The sequence below is a fragment of the Bombina bombina genome, chromosome 1 (assembly GCF_027579735.1).
Source record: "Bombina bombina isolate aBomBom1 chromosome 1, aBomBom1.pri, whole genome shotgun sequence".
NCBI lineage: Eukaryota > Metazoa > Chordata > Amphibia > Anura > Bombinatoridae > Bombina > Bombina bombina.
This window is the reverse complement of record NC_069499.1, coordinates 1,448,025,687-1,448,041,386: the sequence shown is the minus strand read 5'-3', so window position 1 is coordinate 1,448,041,386 and position 15,700 is coordinate 1,448,025,687.

Genomic DNA, 15,700 nt, shown 5'->3' with positions numbered 1-15,700 from the left:
CTATCATGCCCAAAAGTATAAAGAGCCAGAGAATGGGAAGGTGCCATAGAATAAGGGCAACTAGATGAATATAATACCTGCCACCACCAAGATAACAATGGCTCTGGGCATGTTGTATATCTGTTATAAAGGAGATAGCTATATACAGGGCAATAAAGGGACAGATATAATTATGTTTTAAGATTGGGACCCTACCACTGGGACCCTAGCGGAAATACATTTTACTGGAAGAGTGAGAGTATAGCTTGCATTAAAGTTCAAGGAGAGAGAGGCCTAGAATATATTTGGGCACATAATTTTAAATCTGCACGCAAACAGTAGCCTCTAGAAAAGATTTAGTGAATCCGTAGAAAAGGAAAGGCACTGTTTAAGCACTATACCTCATATACAGTTGGGACACTGACAAGTGTTACAATGTCAGCAAGAAAATTAACTAAGTTCACGTCAGCAGGAAACGCGGCGGCAGCCAGTATGTTTTTTAAGTACTCAAAGGAAGGAAATATTACAGATCGATAGGAGGCAGACTTGGAGGAAGACGCTGAATTAGAGTCCTTGGAACAGAACAACCCAGGTGACCGAACCCCGGTCACTAAAGCTGATATCAAAAACCTGTTGTCTAAACAGGATATCAATGTCAACTTTGAAAAACTGTAGGGTAAAATGGATGCCATACAAACTACCGTCACCAATAGCCTTGCAGAAATCAAGCAGGACATCCAGGAACTGGGTACTAGAGTGTCCGCTCTGGAAGATACAGAGAACTCTACAGAATAAAAATGGATACCATTTCCCAACAAGTTGACATATCTATAATCTAAACGACAAGCTAAAGGACTTGGAAAACCACACGCGAAGATGTAATATTAGGCTTAAGGGAATACCGGAGTCTATCACACAACCTGCAGCAGTACTTAAAACATCTCTTTCAGTCAATAACAGGCCACAAAAGGGAAGAGGCTTTCCAAATGGAGAGAGCACACCGGGCCCTCAGAGCTAAGCCAAAGGGGGACTATCCCCCGAGAGATGTCATAGTTAAAATGTTCTGGTTTCCAGAGAAAGAAGCCATTTTGCAAGCTGCAAGAAAGAACCCAACCTTCAAGTTTCAAGGTTCGGTGATCCAGCTCTATCAGGACCTGTGCATGAGAACCCTACAAAGACAGAACTCACTCAGGCCTCTCACTCTCTCATTACGCAAAAAACAGGTGAACTACCGCTGGGGATTCCCCTTTGCCTTGCATATTCATCATGACAGCAAGGTTTTGACAATCAGGAATCGTCAAGATATACCAGAAATATGTAACTACCTGAAAATGGACCCCCCAGAGCTGCTAGCAGATAATCAAGCCCCAGAGATAAATTCTACCTTGCAAAAAGACGACTCTGTTAGAAGATCCAAATGGACAGAGGTCAACAGAAAGAAACCGAAATAGAGTCTCTTAAGGATTCAACACTCCATAGCCATCCGAGGGTACCCCCGGGACTAGATGGAACTCACAAGCTCTCCGTATTCAGCATTGCACCAGCAGCTCACAAGTGCTGCTGGTGCAACGCGGCCCCCTGCAGACTCGCGGCCAATGAGTAGCTAGCACGGAGGTGTTAATCAACCTGATCCTACTCAATCGGGTTTAATTGTGGCAATGTCTGTCCGCCTCATCAGAGCAGGTGGACAGGGTTAAGGAGCAGCGGTCTTTTGACTCGCCAGAAACACGGGCCCACAAGCTCCATACGGAGCTTGATAAATGGGCCTCTTTGTCCTAGCCAAGAGAGGGTTTTCTGAGAGAGTTATTTTTACTCTCATTCAAGCTCGTAAGCTGGTTGCTCGTCGCATCTATCATAAGGTGTGGAGGACCTACTTATTCTGTTCTCCAGGATGAACTGGAGAAGGGCTTTTCTGCAAGTCCCCTGAAGGGAGAGTTTTCGGCCCTATCTGTGTTACTGCACAAGAGGTTTGCCGAGCTTCCAGATGTGCAGCCATTTGTTAAGGCTCTGCTGGGATCAGACCTGTGTTTAGATCTAAGTCTTGAGGTTTAAATCTTGTCCTTAAGGTTTTGCAATGGGCTCCGTTGGAGCCTATGCATTAAGTAGACATTAAATTGTTGTCTTGGAAGGTTCTTTTTCTACTAGCTATTACTTATGCGCGAGATTGCTGCCTTGCAATGCGACCCTCCTTATCTGGTGTTTCATGCCGATAAGGCTGTTCTACGAACCAAGTTAGGTTTTCTTCCTAAGGTTGTGTCAATTTGCAAAATCAATCAAGAGATTGTGGTTCCTTTCTTATGTCCTAATCCTTCTTCGTCGAAGGAACGTTTACAACGTATTTCTGGATGTGGTTTGTGCCTTGAAGTTCTATCTTCGGGCTACGAAGGAATTTAGACAAACCTCTTTCTCTGTTCGATCTATTTTCCAGGAAGCGAAGGGGTAAGAGCCTCTTCAACTTCCTTATCTTTTTGTCTGAGGAGTGTCATCAGTTTAGCATAGAAATGGTGGGACATATGCCTCCTCTGAGGATTACGGCTCATTCTACGAGAGCAGTGGTTCCTCTTGGGCCTTCAAAACTGAGGCCTCTATGGACCAGATTTGTAAGGCGGCTATCTGGTTCTCCTTACATACTTTTCCCAAAATTTTACAAGTTTGATGTTTTTGCCTCAGTTTTGCAGGCTGTGGTGCCCTCAGATTAGGGTACGCCTCTTCTGGCACCTTTTTCACCCTAATATTTCTCCTACTGTTCCTTGTTCCCTCGGCAGAATGACTGGGGATATGAGGAATTGGGGGAGGTATTTAAGCCTTTAGCTGGGGTGTCTTTGCCTCCTCCTGGTGGCCAGGTTCAGTATTTCCCACAAGTAAGGAATGCAGCTGTGGACTATTCCCATACAGATGGAAATTAATTTATCATGTAAGCATAATTTATGTTTCTGCACTATGTGCAGAATTATATAACATTAGTTTGTAAGTTTACTATCGCTTTAAGTACAAGAAAGCTGCAAAATGTACAAGGCTGAAGTTGTCTTCTTATTTAGTCAGCTTCTTATTCTGCAACTGATTGCAATTTGCAAAATAAAGATTTATAAACAAAATATCTACAGTTATTTTTATTTTAAATAAAATAATACACTTTCCAAAAACCTAAACAAACTTACATTTTATAAAAAGAAACGTCCTTCAAAAACTGTCAGTCAGTGACAATGGACGTACCTGGCCACTTTGAAAGACTGTTAGTCAAAAGATCGTGGGACAGCCGCTGTGGAAAAAAGAGCAAAGCCACACTCTCTAAATATAATCCTTACGCGTTTCGAAGCGTTAAACGTGCTTCTTCATCAGAGGAAGTTTTTAAAAAAAGGGATCAGGGGGTCGGGATGTGTCAGGTGGGAGGCTGATCTCTACACTAAAGCTAAAATTAACCCTGCAAGCTCCCTACAAGCTACCTAATTAACCCCTTCTCTGCTGGGCATAATACAAGTGTGGTGTGCAGCGGCATTTAGCGGCCTTCTAATTACCAAAAAGCAATGCCAAAGCCATATATGTCTGCTATTTCTAAACAAAGGGGATCCCAGAGAAGCATTTACAACCATTTGTGCCATAATTGCACGAGCTGTTTGTAAATAATTTCAGTGAGAAAGCTAAAGTTTGTGAAAAAAATAGTAAAAAAAGTAAACAATTTTTTTTTATTTGATGGCATTTGGCGGTGAAATGGTGGCATGAAATATACCAAAATGGGCCTAGATCAATACTTGGGGTTGTCTACTACACTACACTAAAGCTAAAATTAACCCTTCAAGCTCCCTTATTAACCCCTTCACTGCTGGTCATAATACACGTGTGGTGTGCAGCAGCATTTAGCGGCCTTCTAATTACCAAAAAGCAACCCCAAAGCCATATATGTCTGCTATTTCTGAGCAAAGGGGATCCCAGAGAAGCATTTACAATAAGGTGACTAGATTTTTAAAATTAAATCCGGGACATTTTTGTCTTTTATTGGCAAATGTTAAAAAACTATTTTATTAGCATATTTTCCTCAAATTATAAATGCAGTGTGTTTGGTATAGGTTTATGGAGCACACACAAGTATAAATATACACACATGCACATACACATACACACACAAGCATACATATACACCAATGCACATACAAGATACATATACACACATGCACATACAAGCATACATATACAAACACACACAAGCATACATATACACACATACTCATACATACAAGCATACATATACACACACACAAGCATACAAATACACACATACAATCATATATATACACACACAAATATACATATACACACATACTCACATACATACAAGCATACATAAACACACACACAAGTATACATATACACACATGCACATACACATACAAGCATACATATATACACATACACGCAAGCATACATATACACACATACTCAAATACATACAAGCATACATATACACACAATAGCATACAAATACACACATCATACATATACACACATACAAGCATACATATATACACATACAAGCATACATATATACACATACACACATACTCACATACATACAAGTATACATAAACACACACACAAGTATAAATATACACACATGCACATACACACACACATACAAGCATACATATACACACATACACACAAGCATACATATACACATACACACACACACATATATATATATATATATATACACACACACAAGCTTACATATACACACATGCACATACAAACATACATATACACACATGCTCGCACACACACACACACACAAGCATAAATATACACACATGCACATACAAGCATACATATACACACATGCACATACAAGCATACATATACACACATGCACATACAAGCATACATATACACATATGCCCATACAAGCATACATATACACATATGCACATACAAGCATACATATACACACATGCACATAATTTTTCCAGGGACAGTCTCCTCAATCCGGGGATTGTCCCCTAAAATCGGGGACGTCTGGTCACCCTAATTTACAACCATTTGTGCCATAATTGCACAAGCTGTTTTTAAATAATTTCAGTGAGAAACCTAAAATTTGTTACAAAATTTGTGAAAAACTGAACGATTTGTTTAATTTTTTCGCATTTGGCAGTGAAATGGTGGCATGAAATATACCAAAATGGGCCTAGATCAATACTTTAGGTTGTCTTCTAAAAAAAATATATACATGTCAAGGGATATTCAGGTATTCCTGACAGATATCAGGGTTCCAATGTAACTATCGCTAATTTTGAAAAAAAGTGGTTTGGAAATAACAAAGTGCTACTTGTATTTATGGCCCTATAACTTACAAAAAAAGCAAAGAACATGTAAACATTGGGTATTTCTAAACTCAGGACAAAATTTAGAAACTATTTAGCATGGATGTTTTTTGGTGGTTGTAGATGTGTAACAGATTGTGGTGGTCAAAGTTAGAAAAAGTGTTTTTTTTTTTCCATTTTTTTCTCATATTTATTTTTTTATAGTAAATTATAAGATATGATGAAAATAATGGTATCTTTAGAAAGTCCATTTAATGGCGAGAAAAACGGTATATAATATGTGTGGGTACAGTAAATGAGTAAGAGGAAAAATACAGCTAAACACAAACACTGCAGAAATGTAAAAATAGCCCTTGTCCTTAAAGTGAATGTAAATTTTGATGTTAAAGTGCCCGGTTTTTAAAAATTCGATTAAAAACAGGGGCACTTTAATTCATCAAAATTTACATTTCACTCCTGTTGTGAAAAAATACTTACCTTTTAATCTTGACAGCCGATCCAGCTTCCTCCAACCGTCGCAAAGCCTCTTCCTGGGTCTAAAATGAGGAATCCGGCTTCCTCCAATCACAGCATTGAATCAGACACTGATTCCCCCGGGGGGGGGAAGCCGTGATTGGAGGATGACCTATCCATAATTTCTGACGTCAGAAATTGCTTGCGACGACCGGAGGAAGCTGGAGCTGCTGTCAAGTTTAAAAGGTAAGTATTTTTTCACAACAGGAGTGAAATGTAAATTTTGATGAATTAAAGTGCCCCTGTCTTTAATCAAATTTTTAAAAACCGGGCACTTTAACATCAAAATTTACATTCACTTTAAGGACAAGGGCTGTTTTTACATTTCTGCAGTGTTTGTGTTTAGCTGTATTTTTCCTGTTACTCATTTACTGTACCCACACATATTATATACCGTTTTTTTATTGGCAAATGGTAAAAAACTATTAGCATATTTTCCTCAAATTATAAATGCAGTGTGTTTGGTATGGGTTTATGGAGCACACACAAGTATAAATATACACACATGCACATACACATACACACACAAGCATACATATACACACATGCATACATATACAAACACACACAAGCATACATATACACACATACTCAAATACATACAAGCATACATATACACACACAGAAGCATACAAATACGCACATACACACACACACACACATACAATCATATATATACACACACAAGTATACATATACGCATACATATATATACACATACACACATACTCACATCCATACAAGCATACATATACACACACACACACACAAGTATGCATATACACACATGCACATACACACACACACACACATACAAGCATACATATATACACATACTCAAATACATACAAGCATACATATACACACACAGAAGCATACAAATACGCACATACACACACACACATACAATCATATATATACACACACAAGTATACATATACGCATACATATATATACACATACACACATACTCACATCCATACAAGCATACATATACACACACACACACAAGTATGCATATACACACATGCACATACACACACACACACACACATACAAGCATACATATATACACATACACACAAGCATACATATACACACATACTCAAATACATACAAGCATACATATACACACAATAGCATACAAATACACACATACATACAATACATACATATACATACACAACATACATATACACACTCACAAGTATACATATACACACATACACACACATACAAGCATACATATATACACATACACACATACTCACATACATACAAGCATACATACACACACACACAAGTATAAATATACACACATACACATACAAGCATACATATATACACACATGCACATACACACACATACAAGCATACACATATACACATACACACACAAGCATACATATACACACAAGCATATATATATATATATATATATATATATGGCACTGTTTTTTCCATTTCAGGAGTCATTTCAGGAGTCTGATGACGGGCATCACAGCCCGAAAACGTTTACTCGTATGAGATAATAAAGCACATTTGTAACACGGCGAGTGCCTCTGTTCACTTGAACCACCAATCAATATATATATATATATATATATATATACACGCACACACACACACACACACACAAGCATACATATACACACACACATACACATATATACATATATATATATATATACACACACACACAAGCATATATATACACACATGCGCATACAAACATTCATATACACACATGCGCGCACACACAAGCATAAATATACACACATGCACATACAAGCATACATATACACATATGCACAAGCTCTTCCCTCCTGACCTGCGCGCTGCCTGGGGACAGCTCAACAGGAGCCGGGGACAGTTCAACAGGATCCGGGGACATTTCTGGGGACATCATTTCTTTTAAGTAATTGGCAAGAGTCCATGAGCTAGTGACATATGGGATATACAATCCTTCCAGGAGGGGCAAAGTTTCCCAAACCTCAAAATGCCTATAAATACACCCCTCACCACACCCACAATTCAGTTTTTCAAACTTTGCCTCCTATGGAGGTGGTGGAGTAAGTTTGTGCTAAGATTTCTACGTTGACATGCGCTTCTCAGCATTTTGAAGCCCGATTCCTCTCAGAGTACTGCGAATGTCAGAGGGACGTGGAGAGTATTACCTTTTGAATGCAGTGATTTCCCTAGCGGGGGTCTATTTCATAGGTTCTCTGTTATCGGTCGTAGAGATTCATCTCCTACCTCCCTTTTCAGATCGATGATATACTCTCATATGCCATTACCTCTACTGATAACTGTTTCAGTACTGGTTTGGCTATATGCTATATGTGGATGGGTGTCTTTGGTAAGTATGTTTTTATTTCTTAAGTCACCTCAGCTATGGTTTTGCACTTTATGCATTTATATAAAGTTCTAAATATATGTATTGTACTTATATTTGCCATGAGTCAGGTTCATGTATTTCCTTTTGCAGATTGTCAGTTTCATATTTGGGAAGGTTAATATTGATGAAATATTTTTTCTTACCTGGGGTTTAGTCTTTTTTTTCCAATTGACTACTTGTTTTAATTTGCGGGCTGTCTTAGGCTCGCGGGTGCGCTAAATGCCACACTTTATTGCGTCATTCTTGGCGCAAGAATTTTTTGGCGGCGAAAAGGGCACGTCCGTTGACTCAAGTTCATAATTTCCGTCGTCGTAGTTGACGCAGGGGTTCACACAGGGTTGCGTCGTTAGCGACGCGAGTGTGTCACTTCCGGACATGGTTGGCGCAAAAAAATGTTCTAGTTACGTTGTGCGTCATACTTGGCGCCCATTTTTTTTCATTATTTATTGCCCCATTACTTTTGCCTCTTGCCTTTTTCTAAGTCAGAGGGCTATGCTATTTGCATTTTTTCCCATTCCTGAAACTGTCATATAAGGAAATTGATCATTTTGCTTTATATGTTGTTTTTTCTTTTACATTCTGCAAGATGTCTCAATCTGATCCTGCCTCAGAAGTATCTGCTGGAACTTTGCTGCCTGACATCGGTTCTACCAAAGCTAAGTGCATTTGTTGTAAAATTGTGGAGATTATATCTCCTAATGTCATTTGTATTAGTTGTCATGATAAACTTTTACATGCAGATAGAGTGTCCATCTCTAATAGTACATTACCGGTTGCAGTTCCTTCAACTTCTAATGTACATGATATACCTGTGAATTTTAAAAAGAATTTGTTACTGATTCTATTCAGAAGGCTTTGTCTGCATTTCCACCTTCTAATAAGCGTAAGAGGTCTTTTAAAACTTCTCATAAAGTTGATGAAATTTCAAATGACTGACAACATAATGAATTATCCACTTCTGATGAGGATCTATCTGATTCAGAAGATCCTTCCTCAGACATTGACACTGACAAATCTACTTATTTATTTAAAATAGAGTATATGTGTTCTTTGTTAAAAGAGGTGTTAATTACTTTGGATATTGAGGAAGCTAGTCCTCTTGATATTAAAACTAGTAAACAATTAAATGCTGTTTTTAAACCTACGGTGGTTACTCCAGAGGTTTTTCCTATTCCTGATGCTATTTCTGACATTATTTCTAAGGAATGGAATAAGCCAGGTACTCCTTTTAATCCTTCTGCAAGGTTTAAAAAATGGTATCCTTTACACAGTGGTTGCAATAGAGTTTTGGGAAAAAATCCCCAAAGTTGATGGGGCTATTTCTACTCTTGCTAAACGAACCACTATTCCTATGGAAGATAGTACTTCCTTTAAAGATCCTTTAGATAGGAAGCTTGATTCTTATCTAAGGAAAGCCTATTTATATTCAGATCATCTTCTTAGGCCTGCAATTACTTTGGCTGATGTTGCAGCTGCTTCAACTTTTTGGTTGGAGAATTTAGCGCAACAAGAATTGGATTCTGACATATCTAGCATTGTTCGCTTACTGCAACATGCTAATAATTTTATTTGTGATGCCATTTTGATATTTTCAAAATTGATGTTAGATCCATGTCTTTAGCTGTTTTAGCTAGAAGAGCTTTGTGGTTTAAATCTTGGAATGCTGATATGACATCTAAGTCTAGATTACTATCTCTTTCTTTCCAAGATAATAATTTATTTGGTTCTCAGTTGGATTCTATTATTTCAACTAATGGGGGGAAAGGAGTTTTTTTGCCTCAGGATAAAAAACCTAAGGGTAAATCTAAGGCTTCTAATCGTTTTAGTTCCTTTCGACAAAATAAGGAACACAAACCTAATCCTTCCCCCAAGGAATCTGTTTCCAATTGGAAGCCTTCCTCAAATTGGAATAAATCCAAGCCTTTCAAGAAACCAGCCCCTAAGTCTGCATGAAGGTGCGGCCCTCATTCCAGCACAGCTGGTAGGGGGCAGATTAAGGTTTTTCAAGGATGTTTGGATAAATTCTGTCCAAAATCAATGGATTCAGAGCATTGTCTCTCAGGGGTACCGAATTGGATTCAGAGTAAGACCTCCTGTGAGGAGATTTTTTCTCTCACGCATCCCAGTGAATCCAGTAAAAGCTCAGACTTTCCTGAAGTGTGTTTCAGATCTGGAAGTTTCAGGGGTAATCATGCCGGTTCCTTTTCAGGAACAAGGCCTGGGGTTTTATTCAAATCTATTCATTGTCCCAAAAAAAGAAAATTCATTCAGACCAGTTCTGGATCTGAAAATTTTGAATCGTTATGTAAGAGTACCAACTTTCAAGATGGTAACTATAAGGACTATTCTGCCTTTTGTTCAGCAAGGACATTATACGTCTACAATAGACTTGCAGGATGCTTACCTTCATATTCCGATTCATCCAGTTCCTGAGATTCTCTTTTCTAGACAAGCATTATCAATTTGTTGTTCTTCCATTTGGCCTAGCAACAGCTCCAAGAATCTTTTCAAAGGTTCTGGGTGCCTTACTCTCTGTAATCAGAGAACAGGGTATTGCGGTGTTTCCTTATTTGGACGATATCTTGGTACTAGCTCAGTCTTTACGTTCTGCAGAATCTCACACGAATCAACTTGTGTTGTTTCTTCGAAAACATGGTTGGAGGATCAATTTACCAAAAAGTTTTTTGATTCCTCAGACAAGGGTCACCTTTTTAGGTTTCCAGATAGATTCAGTGTCCATGTCTCTAACAGACAAGAGATGTTTGAAATTGGTTGCAGCATGTTGGCACCTTCAGTCTCAGTCATTCCCTTCAGTGGCTATGTGCATGGAAGATTTAGGCCTCATGACTGCAGCATCGGACGCGATTCCTTTTGCTCGTTTTCACATGAGACCTCTCCAGCTTTGCATGCTGAATCAATGGTGCCGGATTATACAAAGATATCACAATTAATATCCTTAAATCCCAATGTTCAAGAGGCCTCTTTTGTTCGGCCAACCTGGACTGTAATCACAACATATGCAAGTCTTTCAGGTTGGGGAAGCTGTCTGGGGATCTCTGACAGCACAAGGAGTTTGGAAATCTCAAGAGGCGAGATTACCAATCAATATTTTAGAATTCCGTGCAATTTTCAGAGCTCTTCAGTTTTGGCCTCTGTTGAAGAGAGAACCGTTCATTTGTTTTCAGACAGACAATATCACAATGGTGGCATATGTCAATCATCAGGGTGGGACTCACAGTCCCCTAGCTATGAAAGAAGTATCTTGGATACTTGCTTGGGCGGAATCCAGCTCTTGTCTAATTTCTGCGGTTCATATCCCAGGTGTAGACAATTGGGAGGCGGATTATCTCAGCCATCAGACTTTATATCCAGGGGAGTGGTCTCTCCATCCAGATATGTTTTCTCAGATTGTTCAGATGTGGGGTCTTCCAGAAATAGATCTGATGGCCTCTCATCTAAACAAAAAAACTTCCCAGATACCTGTCCAGGTCCAGGGATTCTCAGGCGGAAGCAGTGGATGCGCTGACACTTCCTTGGTGTTATCAACCTGCTTATATCTTCCCGCCTCTAGTTCTTCTTCCGAGAGTGATCTCCAAGATCATCATGGAACAATTGTTTGTGTTGCTAATGGCTCCAGCTTGCCCCCACAGGTTTTGGTATGCGGATCTTGCTCAAATGTCCAGTTGCCAACCTTGGCCACTTCCGTTAAGGCCGGACCTACTGTCTCAAGGTCCGTTTTTCCATCAGGATCTCAAATCATTAAATTTGAAGGTATGGAAATTGATAGCTTAGTATTAAGTCATAGAGGTTTCTCTGACTCAGTAATTAATACTATGTTACAAGTTCGTAAATCTGTCTCTAGGAAGATTTATTATCGAGTTTGGAAGATTTACATTTCATGGTGTTCTTCTCATAAATTCTCTTGGCATTCTTTTAGAATTCCTAGACTTTTACAGTTTCTCCAGGATGGTTTGGATAGGGGTTTGTCTGCAAGTTCCTTGAAGGGACAAATCTCTGCTCTTTCAGTTTTATTTCACAGAAAGATTGCTAAACTTCCTGATATTCACTGTTTTGTACAGGCTTTAGTTCGTATTAAGCCCGTCATTAAATCAATTTCTCCTCCTTGGAGTCTAAATTTGGTATTGAAGGCGTTACAGGCTCCTCCGTTTGAGCCTATGCATTCTTTGGACATTAAACTACTTTCTTGGAAAGTGTTGTTCCTTTTGGCCATCTCTTCTGCTAGAATAGTGTCTGAGCTATCTGCTCTTCCTTGTGAATCTTCTTTTCTGTTTTTTCATCAGGATAAGGCGGTTTTGTGGACTTCATTTGAATTTTTACCTAAGGTTGTGAATTCTAACAACATTAGTAGAGAAATTGTTGTCCCTTCTTTGTGTCCTAATCCTAAGAATCCTTTGGAAAGATCCTTACATTCTTTGGATGTGGTAAGAGCTTTGAAATATTATGTTGAAGCTACTAAAGATTTCAGGAAGACTTCTAGTCTATTTGTTATATTTTCTGGTCCTAGGAAAGGTCAGAAGGCCTCTGCTATTTCCTTGGCTTCTTGGTTAAAGCTTTTGATTCATCAAGCTTATTTGGAGTTGGGTCAAGCCCCGCCTCAGAGAATTACAGCTCATTCAACTAGATCAGTCTCCACTTTGTGGGCTTTTAAGAATGAAGCTTCAGTTGATCAGATTTGCAAAGCAGCGACTTGGTCCTCTTTGCATACATTTACTAAATTCTACCATTTTGATGTATTTGCTTCTTCTGAAGCAGTTTATGGTAGAAAAGTTCTTCAGGCAGCTTTTTCAGTTTGATTCTTCTGCTGCTATTTTCAGTTTTTCTTTTCTTCATAAGAATAACTTATATTTGGGTTGTGGATTATTTTTTCAGCCTTTGGCTGTTTATTTTTTATCCCTCCCTTTCTAGTGACTCTTGCGTGGAGTTCCACATCTTGGGTATTTGATATCCCATACGTCACTAGCTCATGGACTCTTGGAAATTACATGAAAGAAAACACAATTTATGTAAGAACTTACCTGATAAATTCATTTCTTTCATATGGGCAAGAGTTATGATTTTTTGTATAAAGCACAATTATTCCAAATTTCTTTGTTGATGCTTTTTACTCATTTCTTTATCACCCCACTACTTGGCTATTCATTAAACTGAATTGTGGGTGTGGTGAGGGGTGTATTTATAGGCATTTTGAGGTTTGGGAAACTTTGCCCCTCCTGGTATATCTCATACGTCACTAGCTCATGCAGGCCCATTTATCAAGCTCCGTATGGAGCTTGAAGGGCCGTGTTTCTGGCGAGTCTTCAGACTCGCCAGAAACACAAGTTATGAAGCAGCGGTCTAAAGACCGCTGCTCCATAACCCTGTCCGCCTGCTCTGAGCAGGCGGACAGAAATCGCCGGAAATCAACCCGATCGAATACGATCGGGTTGATTGACACCTCCCTGCTGGCGGCCGATTGGCCGCGAGTCAGCAGGGGGCGGCGTTGCACCAGCAGCTCTTGTGAGCTGCTGGTGCAATGTTAAATGCGGAGAGCGTATTGCTCTCCGCATTTAGCGAGGTCTTGCGGACCTGATCCGCAGTGTCGGATCAGGTCCGCAAGCCCTTTGATAAATGGGCCCCATGGACTCTTGCCAATATGAAAGAAATGAATTTATCAGGTAAGTTCTTACATAAATTATGTTTTTTCCAGGGATAGTCTCCTCAATCCGGGGACTGTCCCCTAAAATCGGGGACGTCTGGTCACCCTAATTTACAACCATTTGTGCCATAATTGCACAAGCTGTTTTTAAATAATTTCAGTGAGAAACGTAAAGTTTGTGACAAAATTTGTGAAAAAGTGAAGATTTTTTTTTTATTTGATCACATTTGGCAATGAAATGGTGGCATGAAATATACCAAAATGGGCCTAGATCAATACTTTAGGTTGACTTCTAAAAAAAATATATACATGTCAAGGGATATTCAGGGATTCCTGACAGATATCAGTGTTCCAATGTAACTATCGCTAATTTTGAAAAAAAGTGGTCTGGAAATAGCAAATTGCTACTTTTATGTAGTGCCCTATAACTTGCAAAAAAAGCAAAGAACATGTAAACTTTGGGAATTTCTAAACTCAGGACAAAATTTAGAAACTATTTAGCATGGGTGTTTTTTGGTGGTTGTAGATGTGTAACAGATTTTGGGGGTCAAAGTTAGAAAAAGTGTGTTTTTTCAATTTTTTTCTCATATATATATATATATATATATATATATATATATATATTTTTTATATATATAGTAAATTTTAAGATATGATGAAAATAATGGTATCTTTAGAAAGTCCATTTAATGGCGAGAAAAACGGTATATAATATGTGTGGGTACAGTAAATGAGTAAGAGGAAAAATACAGCTAAACACAAACACTGCAGAAATGTAAAAATAGCCCTTGTCCTTAAAGTGAATGTAAATTTTGATGTTAAAGTGCCCGGTTTTTAAAAATTCGATTAAAAACAGGGGCACTTTAATTCATCAAAATTTACATTTCACTCCTGTTGTGAAAAAATACTTACCTTTTAATCTTGACAGCCGATCCAGCTTCCTCCACCCATCACAAAGCCTCTTCCTGGGTCTAAAATAAGGAATCCGGCTTCCTCCAATCACAGCATTGAATCAGACACTGATTCCCCCAGAGGGGAAGCCATGATTGGAGGATGACCTATCCATAATTTCTGATGTCAGAAATGGCTTGCGACGACCAGAGGAAGCTGGAGCTGCTGTCAAGTTTAAAAGGTAAGTATTTTTTCACAACAGGAGTGAAATGTCAATTTTGATTTATTAAAGTGCCCCTGTTTTTATTCAAATTTTTAAAAAACGGGCACTTTAGCATCAAAATTTACATTCACTTTAAGGGTAAGAAATTGAAAATGCTCTGGTCATTAAGAGGTTAAACACATAGGTAGATCTGCAGAAAGGGAGCAAAAAATAAATAAAACGTAACTTTTACTGTCAAATCGTTGAGGCTCTAAGAAAGCCTAGGCGAAACGTGTGTTAGGCGTTCGCCTGTCTGGACATGGTTATACTTTATTTGTGTGCTCTCTGTGATTGATATACAGGTAATTCTGGTGATTCCTTAGTCACTGCAAGCCCGGACCTTTTTCACAATAATTGTAAGCAGCTGCCTACCAAGAGTCTGATAAGTTCCATCCTTCACCCACCTTTGCGGGCAGCACCAAATCATAGTCAGTAGTTTATTAGGGATCTTTTTCTATCTCGGTGGACATCTTACAATGGGCCTCTGACAATGTTTGAATCTGCTTAATTTTGCAAACTTAGAGCCTCAACTATTATTGTCTTATTTTGAAATAGACAATTGTAGTGTGTTTAATCCAGATGCTCCAATATTTGTATTTTAATATTTCTGCGGATCTACCTGTGTGTTTAAGTGTGTGCCAATTAGTGGTTTACCAACCACTAGGGCACCCCCCCCCCCCCCGCAC